This window comes from Zonotrichia albicollis, chromosome 2, assembly GCF_047830755.1.
Source record: "Zonotrichia albicollis isolate bZonAlb1 chromosome 2, bZonAlb1.hap1, whole genome shotgun sequence".
NCBI lineage: Eukaryota > Metazoa > Chordata > Aves > Passeriformes > Passerellidae > Zonotrichia > Zonotrichia albicollis.
In genome coordinates this window covers 84,950,176-84,974,706 of record NC_133820.1, presented here as the reverse complement: position 1 = coordinate 84,974,706, position 24,531 = coordinate 84,950,176, and the positions used below count along the sequence as shown (strand labels likewise).

At 35.2% G+C, this 24,531-nt stretch overlaps 1 long non-coding RNA gene across 1 annotated transcript; it reads right to left on the bottom strand.

Annotated features, from left to right (window-relative positions):
• Nucleotides 1–392: 392 nt before the first annotated feature.
• On the bottom strand, nt 393–11,646 carry LOC141728350 (uncharacterized). The gene is made up of 3 exons (XR_012579276.1): nt 11,456–11,646; nt 2,232–2,499; nt 393–1,553 (listed from the first exon to the last, which is right to left on the bottom strand). It is a non-coding gene; the product is annotated as an uncharacterized LOC141728350 (long non-coding RNA).
• Nucleotides 11,647–24,531: the final 12,885 nt, after the last annotated feature.

Here is a 24,531-nt window from a genome sequence, read left to right as displayed (position 1 = left end):
AAAAAAAAGTAAAATTAATTCAAATCAATATTTTTGTTTGATTAACAAAAATATTTGCAGTGGATTGACAAGATTCTTCATACAGAGAAAGTCATGTCAAATGGCATTTTCAATGGCATGTTCCATTTTAATAGCTTTGAAGCCTTTGATCTTGTTTTCTTCTCATTAATAGCTGTGGTATTTGATACAATTTTGTGAGAAACACTGTTAGTAGAAAAAAAAGTGTATTTTGATGCCCTTTACATCCTTTCTTTCATTACAAATTAAGACTTTTCAAATACCTTCTTACTGAAGAAGACAGAATCAGTGTTTGTTTGTTATTATGGGCATTTTGGATGGAGTATTAGCTGTAAAATCCTAATACCACATAAAATAAGACATGACATGTTTTTAAAAGGTCATCAAGACACTGTCATTCCTAAAGGTTACTATTCTATTCTTAAACTAATTTTTGTGTTTGACCTGCCCTATTGAAATCTTCACTGACAGATATTCTTTAACCTCCTTACATGATATCTTTCCAATATCCACTACCTCTATGTTTGAAAAGTATTTTCAACAGCATGTATGTATTATAGCTTGTAGATAATCTGATTTAGAGCAGTTTCTATTTCTATTGTCAAAAATTTTGTTACCAAGGATAAGGCTGATCTAATAATAATCACCCTCCATTTTTGAGTATTACCATCGCTTATAGTGCAACTTTTTGTTTTCTGATAATACCTTTACCCTAGGATGAAATTTGCACACCTTCACTGGCCTTTATTTGGCAGTTAACAGTAACCAAGTAAGTGCTGGGGGTGGGACGGGGGGAAGAACCAAAAAGGAAGAGAAAAAAACCCAAACCAAAACTCCACAACCCATAAAAATGTGTCCTTGAAGGTTTTAGTTAGCACATGTCTGAAAATTAGAAGCAATTTATGTAGACAATATATGAACATGTAGCAGACCAGGAGAAATGTTACTTTACTTCCAGCAAGGAAAGACCAGAAAAAAAAACCAACAAACCTTGCTAATTGTCTTTCTGTTTTATATTTTCATATTCAATACAAATTTCAGGATTGCTGCAGCTTGAATTTTCGTTGCATTGCTAAACAGATACCAGGAAAACACAATCAAAAGGGGCTAGGCAATCACAGTTCCTGTGTTAAAATCAATGGCATTGTCACCTAGCTTTAAATGACTAACAAGACCTGAAATGGTTTTGTCACAAGTTTATCACCCCCTGAGAAGAAACTATTTGAGCTTTGAATTTTCTTCTCTTTAGATAGATTAAAATCTGAGTTACAAGCCTTACTGTTGTGTACTGTGTACAGAGAAAGACTCCCGCAAAGGACAGTTCAAGTAAATTATGTTAGTTGGTTACATCTCAGTGAGACAGAAGCAAAACAAGCTAACAATTCTTATTACTTACATTGATAGTGTGGCTCTCATGTTACCAACATCTGGTACTCAGACAGACTGGAGTGGGACTGATATCAATGGAATTATATCAACATATAATATGTTTCCAGTGTAAATTACATTTTTCTTTCAGTGTCCCATTGTGAATTCTAGAACGGAACACAGTCATTTTTATAAATCTTAGAAAAAAAACCAAAACAAATAAACAAAAATACCCCCAGCAAATTTTATTTCCAATAAAGTTTCCATAATTTTGGAGTGTCTGCTTCAATATCAGGATGCTTATACTTCCAGATATCTAATTTAGTTCCATCACTTATATTAGAAACATACCCAAAGGTGGTATGGTATTAATATGTTATCTGAGAAGAAAGAAAAAAGAGAAACAGGCATAAGGTTTGGCTCTTGCTGGGATTTAACAAGGATAATATTAGTGTATTTACTAATTTAGTATAAATTTTATTCTAAAAATATATATTCTCTTGTTCACTGATACTTGCAGCATTCTTTAAAAAATATTTCCAGTTCAAGCCATAAACCATGGCTTTATGTGTAAGTAATTATATAGCTCTTCTTGATATTAGTGAACTTGTGGTACAAGAAAAAAAGTGAGGAGAATGGGTGGCAAATGGATGTTAATTTCTGTATTGAAAGTAAGATACACAGGAATTGAAAAGAACTCAAAAAAAGCTTTATGAAATAAAATAGGTTGAACAGGAGCAAGTAGATTAAATACATGGTCTGTTATAAACCGCTGTGATGAATGCACAAGTTGTTTTTAAAGATAAGACAATTTTGGAAAGATTTTAATAGATATAGTTACTCACCTCTAAAAAAAGTTCTGAGCTGCAGACTAGAAAAGAAGAAAAATCTGTAGACATCACTAGAACTTAGCCTGCTGCTTCCATTAGGGTATATCTGAAATTCAGTTGCAAAAGAAGTAGTTGGAGTCCAACAATTTTCTCCAAGGAAAACGAGGTAGTCAAGCACCAAAAGAAAGTCAAGAGCAAGCTATCTGTGTGATGTGGAACTATGATTGGTTTCTCTTCCACTACAAACCACTTTACAAAGGATTTTCTTGGAAACTGAGATCACCTGTGGAGAGAAGGGAATGAAGATTCACTATGCTACATACAAATCCATTCTAGCTTTGCTATTTAAGACTTTGTGATCTAAAAGTACCTTAATCTGCATAAAATTTTATAACATATGTATAACATATATAAATTTATATACCATATTTTACAATGTTTCAGCCTGAGAGGGAAGTAATTTTATTTGTTTCATAAGAAATGTACATTTGATTTAGATCTGCAGAATGTCTAATCTTTAAAACAAGAAGGAAGTCTTACACACCAGTATAGGGGACATCTCCAGACTTTCACAGAAAGAAAGGCTCTCTGTTCTCTTTTTCCCTCTATCATGAATTCATTCATTTGTTTTGATTAAAAAATTGTAGCATGAACAACTTAATGAGCTATTTTCCAAAAGCAAAAGGCTAAAGATTTATTTCACTCAATGGCTGTTCATGTTTACATGATGTAGAAGAGATCAGTCAGGGGCAAATCTCTAGAGGGTTAGTTTCAAAATTATCATTGAGTTTTAGCCTATTTTAGCTATACATTATAAAATGCACTGTATGAATAAGCAGTGCTCATGTATACCGCATCAACCAGCCCAGAGGCTAAAAAGCCAAAATTGGTGTTTGATGTTTACACATAGACTCAAATAAGAAATGTGCTTACTGTACTAATGGGTTTAAACTAAGATTACCTATTAATAAGTCATAATCTCTCCTATAGCCTGGGGAGACACTAAACTGTAATATAAATAATATTTGCTTTACAAATGTAATCACTGATGAATAACAGAAGTGTAGAAGATTAAATATGATGAAACAATATAATGTGTATCTTACATCCAAGAAGATCTCTGACTTACCTAAAGGACCCAAAACTTAAATTGATTTAATGAGTTTTGGAAGCTAAAAGAATTGTGCATTTTATTGAATACACCCAAGATTTCATAGACTTTGTGTACAGTATGTATATGCAGGAAAACAACAATCATGATACTCTGAAAAATGGTTATGGGTCTGTTGTGATTTAATCCCTCTAGGCAGCTAAGCACCACAGAGCTGCTCATTCATCCACCAACAGTGGGATGAGAAAGAATGAGAAGCGGAAAAATCCAAAAAACATGTGGGTTGAAAAAATGCAAAAAACATGTGGGTTGCACTAAGGTAGTTTATCAGCTAAAAAAAAGCTGTGCATGCATGTAAAGAAAATAAGGAATAAATTCACTCCTTCCCCTCAAAAGTGTTAAACACTGTCCAGGAAAGAAGAGATCCGTCTTACATTATGATTACTTGGGAGGACAAATCTGGAAATCCCCATGCTTTTCTCCTTCCCTGTAACTCCTGTTGATGAGCCTGACTTCACTTGATATGGAATATCCCTTTGTTCTGTTGGGTCACCTATCCCAGCTCTGTCCCCTCCCAACTCCTTCTGTGCTCCCAGATTCCTCACTGGTGAGGCAGTTTGAGGAGCAGGATAGGTCTTGATGCTGTATAAGCACTGCTCAAAAGTAGCTAAACCATTGATGGATCATCAGCATTGTTTTGGTAACAGACCCAAAACACAGCACCATGTGACCTACCATGAAGAAACTTAGCTCTATCCCAGTTAAAATAAGAACATGTTGGAAATATAAAATTAATCAGAAAAATATTATTATTTCATGTCATTGCATAGATTCAGAATTCACATAAACATACATACTTCACAGTAACTCTGACGTTGTTGAGCTATCTAAAGTCCAGTCTGGCTTGTGTTGCCTTTTTTCCCAACCTGGAAATGAAACTCGAGATAATTTTATTAAGGAGGTTGAATAAAAGCAGATCTTTATTTGAAGGACTTCAGGGGCAGTTATGTAAAGATGTTCTCAAAAACCCACCCCTACAGGGATGAGTACACATTTATAGGTTTTAGGAAATTAGCATCATTGATAAAAACACCAATTAGGAGGACAAGTGGTGCGATTCCCCCCTCGCCCCAGGTCAAGCTCCTTCTCTGGAGCCTCCCCTTAGGCAGTAGCTGTACTTTGTCTATGAGAATGTATCTTCAAGAGTTTTTTTTGGCCTTAGTTCCCAAGAAGAACCCAAGGTAGCACTGGGGCCTTGTAACCCCCATGGCTTGGAGCTCTGGAATTTTGTCTTTCTGCCTAAAGAAAGGCGTTGGAAAAGTAATGGGAAAACTAGTCACTAATACAATAGACTATGGAGCTACAAATATATGTGCGAAGATTATAGAAAATATATCAAAGAAAAAAAGGCAGAACCCAAACTGGCATCCCTTGAAGCGAGATGCTGGTCTATTGAGTTACTGGATTACCAAAACAAACCCAGACCATCTTCTGTTGTAGGTGGCATAGCCTATGCTCAGTATCTCATGGCACAAGTCTCTGCCGTGCTGGAACGGTCCATATTTTCACTGAGGGTTTAGTTTAATTTATTTCACATCCCCTATTGTCTCTGATCAGTTTTCTTATTTTGCTTTTCATGTACATGTTCACCTCTCATCTTTATACAGTTCCTTTGAGTTTAGTATTTTGCTTCCTTCTGTCAGCAAGTATAGTCTGTTATGCCACAGTCTTGAGCAGTGTTCTATAGGTCATAAAAATTTCATCTTAAAAGAGATATGGGATGCCACCCAAATTAAACATAGTAATTTTCACTAATTTTCTCAGTTCTGCTTTGGTGCATCTAATTGGCAGAACTTTTTTTATTTTGAAAACTTATACAGAAGTGTATTACTTTCATCTATTTGGAGATTGCCTATTTTACTATAATTAACTTTGATGAAAGGATAAAATCAAACTACAGCACGAACTTTCTCCCTTCACTACATTTTATTCCAAGTTCAGCATTGGTTTAATACTACAGATTTCAAATATATGTCATTAAAGATGAATCAGGTTTATTATTCTGAGCAGCTGTTTGAGACTGGAAAAATACCACATGACTTTCAAAACCTTATCTAGATGGGTTGGATTGCTAAGCAAAATAGAAAGCAACTTCCATGCATGCATGCAGTGAAGACAGAAAGTCAAAGAGCTCAGTTCAGCTAGCTCTAAGAGTAACCATTAAATCTGCTGATTTAGGCTCCAAGGTGCAATATCAGATTTGCTGTTAAGTTCTGAAAAATTTTATCTGCATTCCTAAATTTCTCATGCAAACTAGTTTAATCCAATCAGCAATTTTCAGACCCTAGCCTTCAGAAAGGGCAAGGAACTACTTGCCTGTCAGGCTCAGCTCAATTCCCAGAGAGGCAACAGATCTCCTCATCCTGAAGGACATCATCAAGCATATGGACAAGAAGAAGGTGATCAAGAGTAATAAGCAGGGATCCACCGAAGGGAAATCATACCTGACCAACCTGATTGCCTTCTATGATAAGACAATTGGATGAACAGATGACGAGAGAGCACCAGGAGAGACATGGAGCTCCTGGAACAGCTCCAGCTGATGCCTATTAAGATAATTAGGGGACTGGAGCATCTCATCCATGAGGAAAGAGTGAAGGAGCTTGTGTTTCTTAGCCCACAGGAGATGACTGATAGGGGACATTATCAGAGTATACAAGTATCTGAAGGGAGGGTGGCAAGAGGAAGGACTCAGGCAGTAGGGGTGGTGACAAGCAATAGGACAAAAGGTAACAGGCAGAAACTGGAACATGTGAAGTTCCACTTTAACATAAGGACCAGTGTCAACATGACCATGTGCTGGAACAGATTGCCCAGAGAGATTTTGACGTCTCCCTCACTGGAGATACTAAAAAACCATCTGGATACAATCCTGTAGAAATGTGCTCTGGGATGAGCCTTCTTGAGCAGGGAATTTGGATCAGATGACCCACTGCAGTGCCTCCCAACCTGACTGTCCTGTGATTTTGTGACTCTGTGAATCTGTGATTCCATGATGTGTTTTCTCTCTAAAACTCATTTCAGTTTTGCATATACTATATATATAGCTGCTCTTAATAAATAGATATCTTTTTGGACCTGTCTACACTACTGGCCTAGGTTACAATGTTAATATATATTCTATCCCATCCTCAAGAGCTGCTGAAACCAGGAGCATTGTTTCTTCCTTACCTCCTGTTAATGGGCCCATCAATGCCTTTCCACATGACTCAGAGATAACTCCCTCCAGGAGCCATTTCTGTTTAATGTACCCACCACATGACTCACAGAATGACAACAGCCCATTGTGAGATGCTGCGCCCAGGAGGGAGGAGCTAAGCATCCCTACCTGGATATAATCTGGGATTTGGGATGCAGCAGTCTTTCCACTGGATTCCCAGAGGAATGGCTGACTTTTCCACTGGCTTGTCAAAGGAAGACTACACCCTTTCTACAGGATCACTGCTCCAATAGAACCACATCTGCCACTCCAGGAGGACTGCTGCCACCAATCTAACTGGACTGCTTCCAACACCCTGACCAACAGGGTGTCAGGCTGTATTCTGACTTTGTCAGCGGTTTTTCTGCTGTGCTATTGCATGTATTTTGGTTTTCCTTTTCCTAATAAACTATATTTTTTTTATTTGGAGTCTCCCACTGATTTTGCTTTCAAGCCAGAACAACTATTGAGTAAGTCTCTGGAAAAACTAGAAAGCATTTTCCCACCAGGTCTATGGGAACATGCACAAAATTTTCTTATTTTTGTTTAAACACATAAGCAGTATTAACATTCTAAAAAACAAAACAAAAGCCAACAGCCAAGGTAATATGTCACTGTGACAATATAAAGTTATCTAGCAGTAATATAGCATTAATGATAATTTCTTAGTAAATAACAAATTTGTCAGACAGAAGGAATTCACTGTATGGGAAATTTAAATTATGATACTTATTGTTTTTCAAAGTTGCGTTCCTAGTATTTTGTCTGAGATATGTAAATAGAAATAAAGTATCTGTAAAAGGTAGAGGAAGTAACAGATCAAATCAAGGGACAGACGTGGGACTGCTTCAGTGGGCTATTATTTCCTCCAAAAGCTGTAGGCTTTAGTAAACTGAAAAAAAGGCTGCCAGACTATATTGATTTGATACTTCAAAAGGTACTGGAGTACATTCAGTGTAAACAAGAAGTCTGCCAGAGTATTTGTAGGATGGAATATTGCATTTATTGATTATATTTTGTTCAGTGTTACTCCTCCCATAAAATCACTGATTTTGGTTCAGATAAGGGTTAGGCTGATTTAACATTATAAGAAACATCTAAAAGATATTCTTTCTGATATTAGAAGTACATTGAACACATTTTTTGTAAGATACTGACAAATTTTAAGCTGTAACAGAAATCAAAATATTTTTAAAAAGTAATAAATCGATTTCTAGAACCATGCCAGCCTCAGTTTTAGATGCAGTGTCTAGACATGAGAGATTGTCAGTGTCAATAAAACCAGAATGAAAAGTGAATCAATAAAGCTTATGCTTGAGCTCAAGCATTTATTTAAAATATTCTAAGGGGATGGATTTGATCTATACTGAATTTACAAATAAATTTTATAAGGAAACCTGTGGTTTCCTTAAATACCTACATATATCTCAACTGCCTAAGGATATGTACTAGAACATAATTGTCATTCTCCTGGGTAATTTTTTTTCCTGTTCTGTTCATGAATGATAAATAAGCATCTTTGGATAAATCAGGTATTTACTGCTTAAATGGTATTCCTCCTGAGGGAAAGGAGATACCACACTTGTAGTTACAGCTAAGAATATATATGTATTCCCTCAAAGATAAATTAAGGCAAATTAAATAAGAGAAACTTTGATAAATTAACCAATTTGATGTTGAAAAGATATCAGTATTAGTGACAGCATTTCAAGCTTCCTTGCATGAATTTCTAAATATAATTCTACTATATCTCCGGGAAGACCAACTGAAAAAAATAAGAACTATATGTCTGAATTACTCCAGGTTTTGCTCAAAAGACAAAAAAGAGCATTAAAAGTCTTCCATTTAAAATAAAAATATCAGCTATTTTCCACAGCTATAATATTAATCTTGCATGTGTGTTTACTCACTTATTTTATTAACTATTCTTTATGCTTTTGAAGGCATAAATAAGTAGATAAAACTTCCCCCAACAGGAATTCTTGCAAGAACAATCTAATAAGGTTAGCTGGAATTACAGATACCTGTTACAATAAATTAATGTATATGTATAGAAATTTTAACAACTGTTTGATTTTCCTTTTATTTGCTTGTATATGCATGGACTTACATGTGTGAATTAAGACCTTTCTGTGTGCCAGAAAGCCTTTGATGTCACCAGCAGTTATTGTAAGATTTTTCTGTTAGCCTGGTTTGTACAATGTAAACTCTTCAAGGGAATGCAGTGCTTTAGCTTTAGAACATTGAGAATGTGCTACAGCTAAGGTACTGACTGCTTAAGGTTACTCAGACGCTGCTTTACAATTTGAGCATACTCTTAGAAAAAATTGAATATCATTTTAGTGTCAGGGTTGCTGACCACCAAAAAGGAAAAAAAGACTGAAACTAGACTAAATTAGTTTGCAGATACTTTCCTAGTAATGCTTAAAACAGTAAACACCTATATGAATGCTAGTAAGACAGAAGTGGTGCAGAAGTGAAAGAAAATCTGCTTATTCTATTTACAGGAAGCCCTTTGCAGATATCTCCCAGTCTGTCTTGTTTTAATGACCTGTTGTGTGTTCTTTCTGATGAGGTAACAATTGGGGTTTCTTCTTACATCATCCAGCTTGAACTGTTTTTAATATTCATCAATGCAGACATTCTTGAAAAGCTGATGTCACAGAATACATTCAGGATTGCTTCTCAGAATGCACGTTCAAGTAGAACTGAATCTTAAATCATATCCTTTCTCCCATTATTTTTGGAAGAGCTTGTTAATTTCCTACAGTGCATATCTTTGAGTTCTTCTAGTGTACCACAAAAATGTAGTCTTTCATCTAAAATTTCCTCCATTCTTGTTGTGCTACAAAGTAGATGTTAATTAACATTTTTTTATCAGAACTGGAAGGGCAGTCACTGGCACTTAAGTAACAAGTAAGCCTGCATGTCAATGCAGTATAAACTATTTTTTTTCCCTTTTGGTGATGCTTGTTGTGTTTCACTATTAAATGTGTCTTGCACCAAACTGTGCATTACACTGTAGAAAGACTAAATAACGTAAATGTAACTAATTCATAACTACTTTCTGAATGAGTATGTTTCTATTGCTCAGGAAAATCAGTACTGAGACTACTCTTTGACCATAAATTAAATGGCACATTCTAGCCACATTTACACTATAAAAGCTTGGTCATGGGTCTTTCCTGTGGCTTTTTTGTGGCTCTCCAGTTTTAATATGTATCAACAGAAACATCAACAGCACTCAGGAAAACTCTGGTATCTTGAGAGTGATACAGAAAACTGTAAATTTTCTCTTACAGTAACATCAATCCAGCATCTCATAGACAGGTTTTGGGCAATATAAGCAGCACAATAGCATTCTGTACGTCACCTAAAAGTGCAAAAGATGTACTAGACACTTTCTTCACAGTTTCAGTGCAAAGAAATAGGAAATAGTATTGCTGAAAAGCTGCTGTTCTCTTGTTAAGACTAAATGAGGAACCCTCCCTTAATACTCTTCTCCCTCCTTTTTCCCAAGCTTCTTTTTCCTTGATCTGCCTCAGTCATCCCCTTTCGGTGCCTTTATGCTTTGTCCAAAGTACCCCGTAAGTCTACAATATCCCCACAATGTCCTTAAACATTCTTCTGTAAATTTCCACACAATTCTCAAATGCTCTTACTCCTGTATACCAAAAATCTCAAGTCCTCATAAGCAATGAACCTCTAGTCTGCAGAATTCTGTGAAGAGAATGTTTTTGGTTGACTACTGCAGTGTGGACTCACATCAGGGACAATAATCTTGTTCACCTTTGTTAGTCTTAGACCAGCTGGTTCCACATGGTCCATTTGCCTTGATTAGATTACTAAATTTTCTCCACCTGCCACTGTTTATCTGACCTTTACTGGATCTTTGTATTTTTTTCCCTTAGCAATGTAACCTAATACTATTTTTCTAAGGACTAAACCTAATCTATAATAATTCCTCTGTTTAACTAAAGAAAATTAAACCAGCCATACAAAAAGCAAACAAAATAAAGTCTTTTGAAAGAAAGTTCTCAACACAGAAAAAGCCTCTGAGGAATAAATATATCCACAAACCCTATAAGCTGTCTTTTCACATTCCTATTAGGTTTGGCAGACTAGGTGTAACGTGCTGTTCCAAACCCTAAATCACCCAGTCTTTAGATGTTGAGGTTTACAACCTTGACAAGGGTCCAAAGGGGAAGCTAATAACACAGAATTTTCTGATCTGTATTCTGCAAATTTTGGGAATTGTCCATCTGAGGTACAAGACTTTATTAACTAAACACAGATATTTAATTTAGGATGTGATGAACTGTGCTGTGAAAGACAATATAATGCATATCATCCTAAAGAAAATGTTCATTTTTTTTTGGAAGATTTTTTTCCCAAGAGGGTCACTTCCTCTTTACTGACTGAAAACAGAGCCAAATGCAAATTAGCAGCTGAAATTTAGATTTCTAGTACTGGTTCAGATGCTATGCAGCATCTGAGAAGATTGTAAGCTCTATTAAAAAAATATCAATAAGGAATACAGGAAGGCATCAAATACTAACAAGGCATTCAAGAAGCTGTCAAAAGGGCCCTTTCTACACAAATTGCACACTGGTTTTTCTTTTGGATAGGGTCCAAGTGCAGCATAATAGCAGTTTTGACAGAGTTCTGTGGAGAGGGAGTCTAAGTGACTAAGTTGCAGCTCTGCTGAGACAGATCTTGGTGGACAGTAAGTTAAACAGAAGGAAATGATGTGCCTTAGTGGTCACGAAGGAGCAGCAGACCAGCCTGCATGATGAGGGAAGCAAGTATTCCTCCTTACCTGGCACTCATTAGCTGCATCAAGAATACCAAATCTGGTTTTGAGCTTACCAGTGCATGAAGGCAGCTGATCGCCTGGAGTGGGTTCACTGGAGAGCCAGCCACGCAGTCAGGGTCTGGAGCATTTGCACTGTGAGGAAATGCTAATATACAGGACCTGGTTCAAACTGGAGAAGAGAAGGCTGTGAGAGAAACGAAGAGTGGTTTCCCAGTTTGTAAAGGGAGGTTACTGGCAGTGTGAGGCTCTTTATACTGAAATGAATAGTGAGGGAGCAAGAGGCCGTGGCCACAAATTGAAAGAGGAGGTTGTGACTTGGTGTAATGAAAAAGAGGTCTGTGTGACAATAATTAAGAACTTGAAAAAGGAGGAGCTTAGTTGAGCATGAGGATGAGGCAGAGAAGTGTTGTTTTAAATATTGAGTTATATTAATTGACATAATTTGGATTAATTTTCCCTTACTTAAATGTGTTTTGCCCATGACAGTAATTGGTGAGGATTCTCCCTGTCTTTATCTTATCTTAAAAGCTTTTCATCTTGTTTTCTTCCCCTGTCCTTTTGAAGGAGTAATTAAAATGGCTGGGTGGGGTTCTGGGAACTGTAAAAGGCTAAGCTCCCACATTAAATTACATAAATAGAATACAGAAGCCTATTTTCCTATTCCTACTTATCAATATATTAGGTGCTTTGACATATTGAGTAATTAACAAAACCCAGAATAACAGGGAAGAAACAAACCACATCCATCACCAAAGAGTATAGATGAGCTTTTCAGTATCTTAGGCACATGCACTCATTCTTGTTTGTGTTTCATGGGCTCTAAGGCTATTTTAAACATATTTAAACTAACTTCAGTACATTACTCCCAAAATATTTGTATTTAATTTCATCCTTTTTATACTTCAGTTGGGAGAATTTAGGACAAATTCTGTCTTTTCTTCAGGACAAACAATCTATGTTTTCTGAAAATACTTCAGTCCCTGAAAACAAAAAATAAGTGCTTTATTGGGATAATGTTATTCTGAATGGCTGCCAATATTTAAACTCTATATATTGGAGGAAAATAGACTTTAACCTTACTGAATGTCCAGCCTATAAAATTTTCAGTAGTAACTGCATTGCATATTAGGAGCATAATCACTTCCATCACTACTGTTATGTGAACAATTTGAAAATAATAATACTGGCAAGAAATAAGCTCTGTGAGTAGTGCACTGTGAATATCTGGAGTACAGGAATCCTTATTGGTTAGAAAGATAGATTCCCTAGATTTTTTCCAATTTTCAAGTATGAGCAGTTGATACTACCTCATTATTTCAGGTAATGTGACTTAAACTCTGTATGTCAGTGGCTCTGTTTTGTGTAGTCCTTTGTGCTAACTCATCATAAAATAGGACATATGATGGACTGTCCAAAACTATAGAGAATTCTGGGTATGTTCAGTGAAATAATGTTCCCCTGAGAGAATTGTACAGGAGAAAATAAGCAAAAAGTATGTAAGAATAAGCAAAAAAATTGAGGTTCATACTACTGGAAATTTTGCTTGTGGAAAGAACTTAATGAGTGTTTCAATCTCAGCAGAAAAATCTTCAAATAGTGGGTAGTAAGAATTAGATTCAAATCAGCAAAATTTTAATGATAGAATATATATCATGAACATAATGAGATGTGGATTGATTTTATGGTCACTTGGTGGGATAGGCAATCATGGAAGGAAGTTCAATTCATCAGTATGTGTAAGGAATGACAGATCTCAACTTGAGCATTTAACAAGCAACTGGGAAGAGTTCTATGTTTGCCCACCAAAGTGTGACACTTAAAAAAGTTTCCTGGCTTTAAGACATTGTGCTTGTGCCCTGGTGTCAGTGGGAAGGAATCACTGAAGTAGAATAAATGCACTGTCTTGTTTTTTTTAATGCTTATCAAAAAAACTAAGTGCTAAATAAAACTGGATGCAGCTATCTCCTCTCACTGATCACAAAGAAACACGAGAAGGGTATTTTAAATTAGACACACTGTATTATGCTGTGGAAATGAGATGGCATGCTGGAAAAAATGAAGAGATTAAGTAAAGGAGAGGATGAAGATGACTGTAATTTTCCATACTTTAATTTGCTATTATTGAAACCACTTTGATGGCTATTTTCTATTAAGAAAGGAAGAAAGTTAGGTAAAAGGAGCACTGCATAGCTGAAGTTTTATGGTGAAGTCTTACTTCCTTTCACAACTCCGTTGACAGAAGAGTCATGCTTAATTTAAGTGATAAGAGGATTCTAAGAAATATAAACTTAGGAGTGGCGTGGCATCATAGTTAAGGTGAAAGTGCAGCGTGCTGACTAAACGGACCTGGATGTTAAAATATTTTAGTCACAAATATCTGAAATTTTATGAAGTACATGACACTCTTATTCAACAGGAGATACAACATGGTCCAAAAGTTGGGTGGGTTGTGGTAGAGGCTTTATCCATGCTTTATGTGGTGCTGGGCTAGGATCTGACTTCTGTGAAAGACCTTGGGAACCCGGGTTACAGGACTGGAATCCCAGTTTTGTGAGTGTCCTGTTCACAGCCACTCAGTGCCTAACAAGCAGGTGCCAGTAATGGTTTCCTCTGGAACATTCTGGACATGTTCAAAACTTTCACAATGATTGATATGTTTGCATCTTTCATAGCAACCAGTGCTTAGCAGTGTGTTTATGTGCAAGGTACTCCCCCATCATTATGACTAAACTGTGCCCTTGTCCTGTAGGTCTAACTAAAATTATGCTCGCAGCATTGTCAACCAGACCTATTTTATGCTATCTGCACACAGTGTGTGAGTGAGGAATACTAAGCAGAACAAATATGTGTAAATACATATCACATGAAAAGAAAACTACAGATTTTCTTGTTTAATTTAATCTCAGTATAATACAAAATTTTGGAACAGTTAATTAAAGAAGAACTACCTGCAAACTAAAAATTTAATAGAAAATGTAATGACATGATATCTATTTATAGAGTGAAAAAAATCCTGATATTTGATGGAAAAATTAAGCAAAAAGAGGACAAGTAATTCTAATAATTAAGAATCTCAGACTCACAAAATATTATATTTTCTATGACTTACCATTTCTTTTAACATAGAAGTTCTGGATGTAGAATATTAACTAATGGCAGATCATGAAAGGGTATTTGTGGTGTTTTTCTTTCACCATGATAATAGAAAATATAAGGATACTTTGAGACAGAGAAGCATGAATATTCCTTAAAAAGCAAGTAGGGACTTAAAACAAAACAAAACAAAAACCCTGCACACATTTCTTAATGACACTTTTCAATAAAAGAGAAACTTAAATTGGAGAAAAGATAGAATACTTTAAAGTAATATGTAGGTATTGGTATATCATTTTATCAGAAAATGCCTAAAATAACTTGATTAGCTCTGAATAACTTTAATGTGATCAGCTCTGAAGTGCTCAGGCAGCTGGATTAGGTGACCACTGTAGGTCACTTCCAAATGAAAAAGTCTGTTGTATTCCAAGAAAAGAAATAAGCTGCTGTCAGGACACATCATGTGCTGCTCAGTGTGGAAGCTGTTGTAGTAGCCAATGTAGACATTGAAGTACTGGGAAAGTATTTGTTGTAATAGAAGTTTATATTTGGTCACCTGAACCATTCCCTAGGGTCCATTTACTATGTTGACCAGCTATTCAGTTCAGCTGCCTGTGCACCTACATCCTGTGCTCTCCAATAAGAAGTTGTCGTGGGGTGACAGCCTTTATCCCAATATCGTGTGTTATGTCTGGCAGCTGTGCCTTGCCTTTTCCCCCACCCCCCCCCCCCCCCGGCAGTCTGGCTGTGGCGGGATGGGGAAGAGGGGGGGGGGGGGTGTGACCAGGCACTTTTGGCTTTTTTTTTGCTTTTGCTGCTTGGCTTGGCTTGCTTGCTTGCTTGCTTGCTTGCTTTCTGCTTTTGAGCTGGTTTTTTTTTTTTTCCTTTTTCTTTTGTTCTCTCTCTCTCTTTCTTACCCTCCCCTGAAGATACTGGACCGGCTCCGGATCGGACCTGCGAGCTCCAGGACACCCGAAGCCTGCTAGAGAAGATTCGGCGCCCTCCACAACACAGTCTGGTCCCTTTTCTTTTCTTGTGTTGGGGAGTGTTCTTTTGTTACTTGTAAATAAATAGGTTTTGTTTTCCACTTTGCTCCTCCGAGAAATTCCTTCCCGAACCCGGTGTTGGGGGAGGGGTGGTTGGAGGTTTGTTTTGTTCTGGGGGGCTCCCTCTTGGAGATTTCCCCTAATTTGTCCTAAACCAGGACAGAAGTCAAAGATGTCTGCAGAGTATAATTTCATTTTACTAAGGTCACTTCAGAAATTTTAGTCAAGAAGATTGTATGCTAGGAAGAAAATACATATATATACACGTATCTTTATGTGTAACAAGTTCATAAACAATTTTAATGTATTAGAGATATATAAATGAGAAACAAATTTTATAATATTTATGTAGTAATACATATGAACAAAAATGGTTTTTTCTGCAGCTGAATAATTTTTCAAACTGGGTCAATGAGAATTTTTTAACAGGCTTCACTTTGTACTGCAAAGACATAACTATCATAATAAAATTAAAGGGTGGTTTTGCAACGACTGAATTAATGAAATTCTTTCAAGGAGATATATTGATTAAATTTATAAACAAAACCCTGAACAATATGGATGAATGTTAAAATTCAGTGATAAATTGATCTAGTGAAATAGTGTCAAAATTTATTTTCTTTAAAAATGAGAATTTTCTTAGCCTCATTTGTTCTTATTTTCAGTAGTTTTCAGTAGATTTCAATACATTTATATATTAAGTATCAGTAGTATTTCGCAGAAATAATAGTACATAGAAAATAGTCTTTAACACTGTAAAAATAAAATCCATAACTAGCATTGAACATGTAAGTTTCCTACAAAACTGCTGATTTAAAGTATTTGTGTTAAGCATTGTATGCTGCTGATGGTTGGTTACAACTGTTGTTAAAGGAGGGATAGAAAACGCTACAAAGAAACAAAAAAAAACATTACAGTATTTGGTGATACTCTTGGGTAAATGGAGCATATATTTCCATCTCTCCAGACACGGAAATTTATCTGCAACATATAGGACAGAGTTCTGGAGTCTCCCCACTCTCTCTATATAGTCGTCTATTACATGGACACATTTTTAAGCAAACTGAATTCCTTATTAAGCAGATGTCTTTTTCTGGTTAGATGAATCATGTATCAAAAGTTCAGAACAATGAACAATATCCACAGTATAGACCTCTTAAGTTAGTTGCAACTAATTAAATTCTGAGAGTCATCAAAGTGATTAATTAGAGCATTAGTATGCACTAGCCTATAAGAAAATCAGTAAATTTCAAATAATATATTTATCTTTGCAATAACTTCCTGAGTATCTTGTGGCATAAGTGAGACAATTTCTCAGCAGTCCAACTGATATTCATTCTTTTCTTTACTTGATAATTTTCTCTTTTATAGCTTGCCAGTTGACTCCTTTTTAAGGTCATAGAACCCCTTTTGTCTTTTTCCTAAATTCAAACCTCTGAAGTGAACATATTTCTAATTGCCAAAATTATTATAAATGGTATTATGCCCAGAGATATTTCCTGCTATTCCAATCATTAGTTCATTATCAAAACCAAAGACATTTATTGTTTGCATCTCATTGCTTATACTACACAGTGTGCAGTGGTTTAGAGACAGAAGGAACAAATATCTAATATATATACTTTCATTTGATATTCTTGTCTGATAGTATGTTTCCTTGTAGTGAGGGGAAGTTTTTTGCTTTGAGGGAAAAAACCTTTATGAGTTAGAAAAGGACACCTTCTGCATCTAACAGAGCATTAACAAAGAAGAGTACAAAAGCATTTTGGCAAAGAAATGCCACTGATACATATCACAATTTTCTCAGGGAAACATCTTTGTAGTCTGAGAGGTAATTAGGACAACTAACTCTGTCTTCAAGGAAAGAAAGGGCATTATTTCTAAATAATTGAAGGTAATAAAATCAGCAGTAGGCAACACTCCAGTGAGCTAGGGTTTGGTCAGACTCCTTTTTTTCTCCTTAACGGCAGATGGACCTGAATTTCAAACAAGCTAATTTTTTTTTTTTTTGGGTTTTTGGTGTGGGGTTTTGGGTTTTTTTTTTCAGTGGGGTGTGGTGGTGGTGGTGTTCTTGCCTTGTGCAGTGTTACATAATGGGTCACATGAAAAATTTAAATCAACAGCACTGTAAGGTAAAAGCAATAGTTACATTTTTAAAAATACATACTAATTCTCCTGCAAATTTTAATGCTCTCTTCATAAGTAGTATGCAGGTTCATAAACAAGGAAGGCTCAGAACATAAACAAGGAAGGCTCAGAAAAGAGGAGTAGAAGGCTGACAGAACAAGACTGCCTTTTATAAATTGTCTTTACATTTTGTCCTCTCCCTATGCAGCTGTTTTATCTGTGTGATATTCCCAGGTTCAGTGGTTCACAGCCCAATTTATAACTATACATCTTGTCTTTTTGAATGCACTTGGATTCTGAACTAGAGAAAAACATTGACGAATTAGTTACGAATAGTAAATCTCATAATTTCCCCCCAAAATGTTGTCGCTTGTTCAGTTCAATTTTTTTCTATTAAAAAGAAAACAAACCCAAACTTCAAGAAATGTCAGAAATAGATTATTTAAAAATAAATATTTGCAAATGCAGTGGATCAAACTCCAAACACCCTAAAAGGTTTGTAATATTCCCAATAACATTTTTGAGGGAAATAAACAAACAAACCCTCACAAAATTTCATTGAAACTCACTGTAAATGTCCACCAGTAAAGTAAATAATTTTAAGATCTGTTTAAGTAACTAAAGTGTGCTTACTTTTCCTGTATGTCAAATGTTTTGTATTGAATTACACTTTTTTCAGATAAAGTACACTAAATTATCAATCAGATGCTTTCTATTAAAACACAAAATAAGTCCATAAAATGTGTGTGAGTTTGTGTGTGTGTGTGTGTGTGTGTGTGTGCGCGCTCATTTAAATACCCTGGTATCTGTGAGCAGTGTCCATGTCATCAAACAAAATAAAACTGGAAAAGTGATCTGATTTCTTTTTTTTTCCTACTGCTTTTTCTCATTTTTAAAACCCTTTAACACAAACTTATTTTTTTAAGAAAAGTAAAGGCTGTGAACTCTGTCATTGTTTCTCATATTGTCAGGCTTCAGAGAACAGTAAGTACAATTTTCTGTGATAGACTGATCACTTGGAACTCTGATTTTGCCTCCTCATGGCCCCTTGAATTTTTTTTCAGACTACTACAATCACAAGGTAGAATCAAAAGACAGATAAATACTAGAGAAAACAGCTCTGTCTCATAGTCTGATCTGTCAAAATTTGGCCTGCATTCAGTGTTATTTGGCCTGAATAAACAGCATTATAAAAACTCAAGACAAGACAAACAACCTTTAATGTAGCATAGATTGCTGAAAAGAAGGTAAGCTACAATTACCAGATGAATGAATAAAAGATAAAATTGTTGTAAATATGCAATTAAAACTACTTGGTTTGCAATTTAAATATGCAATTTAACTACTTGGTTAATTAAAACTACTTGATAATTTCTAGTTAAGCATCTGAAGAATAACATATTAGCATATCAATAGGAACATAATTGTATGTTCATTCTTTATGTAAAATTGTGTTTGTTACATGTGTCTTAATTTCACATTCATTACCCTCGCTTTAGTTTTAGGTCTTGTGTGTACTTTCAAGGGTGTTTCTTTACCCAGACTCTTTAATGATAAAGCTATAGTAAGTAGTATCAATAAAGCAAATATTATTGCCTATCAATATATCTTGTATATATTGATAGGCAATAATATATATATTTTTATATATATATATATATATATGTATGTATGTATATAATATAATATAATATAATATAATATAATATAATATAATATAATATAATATAATATAATATAATATAATATAATATAATATATATATATACCTTGTATAAATACATTCACAGACCGAGTAATAGATCAAAGGACAATGAAGGAATGCTATATTCCCCTGAAATGTAAAATGTCTGTCTAGTTAATGTTTTATTTTAAATTACAAAGCTTATATTAATAAGGTTTCTAAAGAGAAGGTATGAGATGGAATAAAGTAGAGCTTTAGGACCAGTTATTTAGAAAGGGTTTTTTGATTAAAATCCTTAAGGCATTGATAAGAACAGAAACATATTTTGTTAAAAATCATAGATAATTGTAGTAGAGAGTTGAAGTTAAATCATGGCAGTAATTCCTGCATCTAATCCCAGCCTGCAATAATCTGTGTGTTTTGGAACTAGTTTGATGGTTTGCTACCATCAAATTAAAGTTTTCATTAAAGAATTAAAGTCCAGTTTCCTTAACTAGGGAAAATAATTTTGATTTTTATACTCTTTAGTAGACTGACACCATCTGAAGGAAGAACTAATGAAGTAAAAAATTCTACAATTACTGTTAAGTTTTTAAAGGATTTTGGAAACTGTAATGATTTTCTTGCCTAACATTAAAAGTGTTGTGCTCAAGAGAAATGCTATAGATTGGTAAGTGAACAATTTTTTTTTTTTTTTCATTTGAAGGGCAATATATACAGTCTGAGTCTTCTCTTAAGTGGAATGAAAATGAAAGGAAGACAATGAAATTAAAGTGATGACACTGTACAACAGAAAGAGAACACAAGGCTATGTATATATATATATATATCCTGAATATATGTATATCCTTACAAAGACCTGAATCCAGGTCTTTGAAACTGTAAATCTAACTTATTTTAAGTAGCTGAACTATTTCAATTCTAATTCTAAAGACATGTTCAAATACTTTGAATACACTGGCTGCCATGTTTTCCTCTTCCCAGCAACATAAAAAAATTAAAATCTCATTTCAATTTCTTCAAATTGTAAACAAAAAAAAGGCAAACTGCTTCTCCTTTTTCTGAAAACATTCCTTTTGCCAAGAATAGGAAAGGAATGTAAACTCTTTTTTCTTTTTGAATTTTATGTTAACAGCTGAATTTTGATTTATATCTCTTTCTGTTAATAGAATTGTCAACTGTAACACAAAGTGGGCAAGTCAGACAAAAGTTAAAATTTACATTCTCATCTTTCAGTTTTGATGGATTGTAGTAAATTACATTATTGATTCCTTGAATTAAATATATACAATGAGTAATGTTTAGAAATACATAATTTCTTAATAACAGGATTAGGAGTCCAGATGTATTGTCTAATTGTTCTTAGTATATGATAATCTGAGAAAGAAAGGACATTTTACTTTCCCTAATGGGAAGACATTGATGTTTCACACTAAGGACATATTAACAAAAATATAAAAGCCAAAAGCAGTTTATAACTTCCACAATTGGGCAGTCTGTTCTTGGCAGTCTGCCACCCTTACAGCAAAGTTTTTCTTCGTATTCCCATGAAACTTCCTGTGTTTCTGTTGGTAGAATACACCCCAGGATACCACTGACCTTCTTGACAACAAAGACACATTGAGAGCTCATGGTTAACTTGCCCACCAGGACTCCCAGGCCCTTCTACAGAGCTCATTTTACAGTGTGTCTATCCCTAACCTGCAATAGTGAGTGGGGTTATCCCTCCCATGGTGCTGGACACTACATTGATCTTTGCTGAACTTCATTAGATTTCTCTCTGGCCAGCAATCTCACTGAATGACAGCACATCCTTCTGGTGTGTCAGCCACTCCTCACAGTGTAGGATCAACAGCAAACCTGCTGAGGGAGCATTCTGTTCCTTTATCTGAGTCATTGATGCACAAATGAGCCAGACTGGATCCTGCACTGACAACTGGGGAACACTGCTTGTAACACATGTTCCACAGAGAGTCAGAAAATAGTGCTTTCTTGAATATGTTGACATATATTCACCATATTTTCTAGTATTTCTATCCCACAACAGACCGTCATATAATACCTCACAATTTTTTCCCATTATCTGGCTTTTTATGTGATGGTTGGGGTTACTTACCTGAAATCTCTGACTACAGCCTAAGTATACATTTCATTCTTCTTCCCATTTTTCTTATGGGATCAGTAAAAACTGAAAAAGGTACAATTATTAAACTATTGTAGCACAGCAATGTAACTTAAACCAGAAAGGATTAGGATAGAACGTCCTTCATCCATAATATCTCTATTTCAGAGTCTTCCATCAGGCGACTTTATGTACATTTCCCTTTTCTTCCAGAAGAATCTGCTATAGTCAGGGTACAGGGCTAACCACATTCACTCATCATTCACTGCCCTTTTTCTCTTTCATATCTTGCAGAACTTCCCTTCTCTCCATGCCTGAAGCTTTCAGTAGCTTCAGCTCCTTCCTAGAATGATAAGCATTTCTGCATAATCTATCCCAGTAATTAAGTCATAAATATGTCAGACATACAAAGTATAAGATGTGTTATGTATTGCCTCTTTTAAAATGAGAGGATTAAGTGATTTGGCTACTGTGATGCAGAAGCTTTCCTATAGTGGAAGGGATTGAATTTATTTCTATATCTATTCATGAAGATATAATCTAAATTATTTCCTAATAACATATACTTCTTTCTACATAATCGGTAATTTCATCTTGACATGTTTACATTCACTTGAGTTCTCGTTTTATTTAACAGATTAAAAGGAAAAAAAATAGCTGACTAGGAGATGAAAACATTCAGTTGAGCTTCTGAAGACTAAATAACTTTTCTTTCTCAGTAACAGTACTGAAAGTCTCTTGCCAGTGTCCTCCTTTGAACCCTTTGCCTTTCATTCACACAAACTAGAGAAGATGCAGTGATTCTGGCTCAAAGACTGTACTTTGTACTTTGGGGATTTAATGATCCACACAGCACCTGACCTAAGGAGGTGTGATTGCACATATCAGTTGACCTCCTGGATTGTGCTGTGCTGCTCATATTCCTCCACAGGACATGAACCCAGGTAGCTGATGGTAATAGAACAGCCTGGAGGCTGCACCCACTTGGCAATAGACACTGGCCTATCTTTACCTTTGTCATGAAGTGAGGTAACATCTTATAAAGACATCCTCTTCTATCACATTCCATTTTAAAAATTGTATAAAATCTGTGAAGACCACATTGCCCAAAATTGTCCCCTTGGACAGGACCTCTGCAGCAAGCCATGGCCACACTAAGCAACAATTCAGGGATTTCAATAACAGAAGGGATTAAAATTTTAAATCTAGTTACTACCTTTTTTAGAAAGTTAATTGAATGCATATGTTACTTGAGAGAGTTTGATCCTTGTGGCACCCAAAAGAAACGGCATCTGTCAGTACAGAAGAAAAGAAGAGAAAGGCAAACCATTTGTTTTCTTAGAATTTTTGTGAAGAATGTATCATTCTGAGAGAAAAATACAGTTTATTTTGTCATTTTGTTTATCAGAAAAGTTTTAATTTATTCTGTTTCTCAAACAAACATTTGCTTAGCCTTCTTAAGAAATAGGAATACTCCTTTCTGCAGTCCCGTGAATAACACTTTGTTAATAAAGCTTGCAGTATGAATAAATAGAAAAGTGATAAATAATTACAGATAAACAGAATTCTAAAGCCTAGAATATGTATTTTTATATGAACAAATAAATTTGTACATCACACAAATTCAGCAAAACAGCAGTTTGTGAAGTTTCACCTGCCTGAACTGAAGATGCTGCTGCAAAGACACTTGCAATAGACTTCTGTTTCCATCCATGTAGTGACCTATCATCCAGCTTGAGTGATGTGATTCCCTAAACAAGTCTCAATTATGTGGAGATCTCAATAAGCTATTGATTTTTTCCAGCGCTCATAAATATCTCTGCAAGAGCTGATATTTCATATGGGAAATAATTAATGGGAATATATTCGATGTTGACTCCATTGACCTACTTCATTCCTCTGATTTAGTATAAATCCCCACAGAATTTTCCAGCACCTGAAATTCACATCAAGAGTGACAGATGATATTTTTGTAAACAATTTAATACTCTATTATCTCTGGAGAAAGGGGAGTTTGTGCATTTTCTGGAAGAGCAATCAGTATGCTTGGTATTGAAAAGGAGAAGAAATTTCAAAAGATTGTGGTTTTGTCTGACAGAAGTGGAGATTAGGGACTTACAATTCAGAAAAACAGGGAACAGTGGCACAGAAGGTCTTCAAAAAGTAATCTCCTAGGGAAAAAAATAAAAGGAGGCTATGTAGAATTCTGTGCCAGTCACTGAGTTGGCTGAAATGAAGCCTGAAACATGGACCTGCCTTAAAGGAAATAGTGCAAAGTAAAAGAGCAATATACAGCTCCTTCCTTCCCTTTTTGCTATTTATTACACTTTACACTGCTAAATAAAAGATATCCAGGAACCATTTTCCCATTATTTGAGGTATTAGTGCAATTCCTGCTTGTTTGGACCACTGCATCTGCCTTTCTCAAAGATGTGCCTCCTATAGAGAGGAATAGGCCTGAGCAGCATGGATTACTTGGCTTTAGTCCCACAAATTGGTCTCTCATCCTCTTTAGTTTAGCACTGATATAACTTATTTTGTTGAGGTGTTTGTTTGGGATTTATTTTTAATTTTTTTGTATGTTTGGGTTTGTTTTTTTTAAATGCCTTACCTTTATATTAGGGAGCAGGTTTAGAAGAGAAGGGCTGTCATCTTTTGCCATTTTGGTGTACAGGGAACTCTAAAAATACACTACTATCATGTCTGTAAAAAGATTTCAGAGTCACTAATTGTCTAAGAGCATGAAAGTCAGTAACAAATGGGATGTAAGAACAGTGCAAAAGCTAAAAGCTAAATCAGATCCAAAAGGATCACAACAAAATGGGTAGCACTGTGCCTTCATCATTAAAAAGTTCAGAAGCAAATTTTTGGTCCAGCTATAAAGCTGAAAATTGTCACATGGTTCAAGAGTATCAAAAACAATAAGAGATAAAAATAGGAAAATTTTCTGGTCCTTTTATTATAGTGCAAAGATTCAGTATTAGTATTTAAGAAAAAAAAAAATCTAAGGCAGATGTCTAAAAATTATAATTACTTGTAAAATTCTGTTGATTTTAC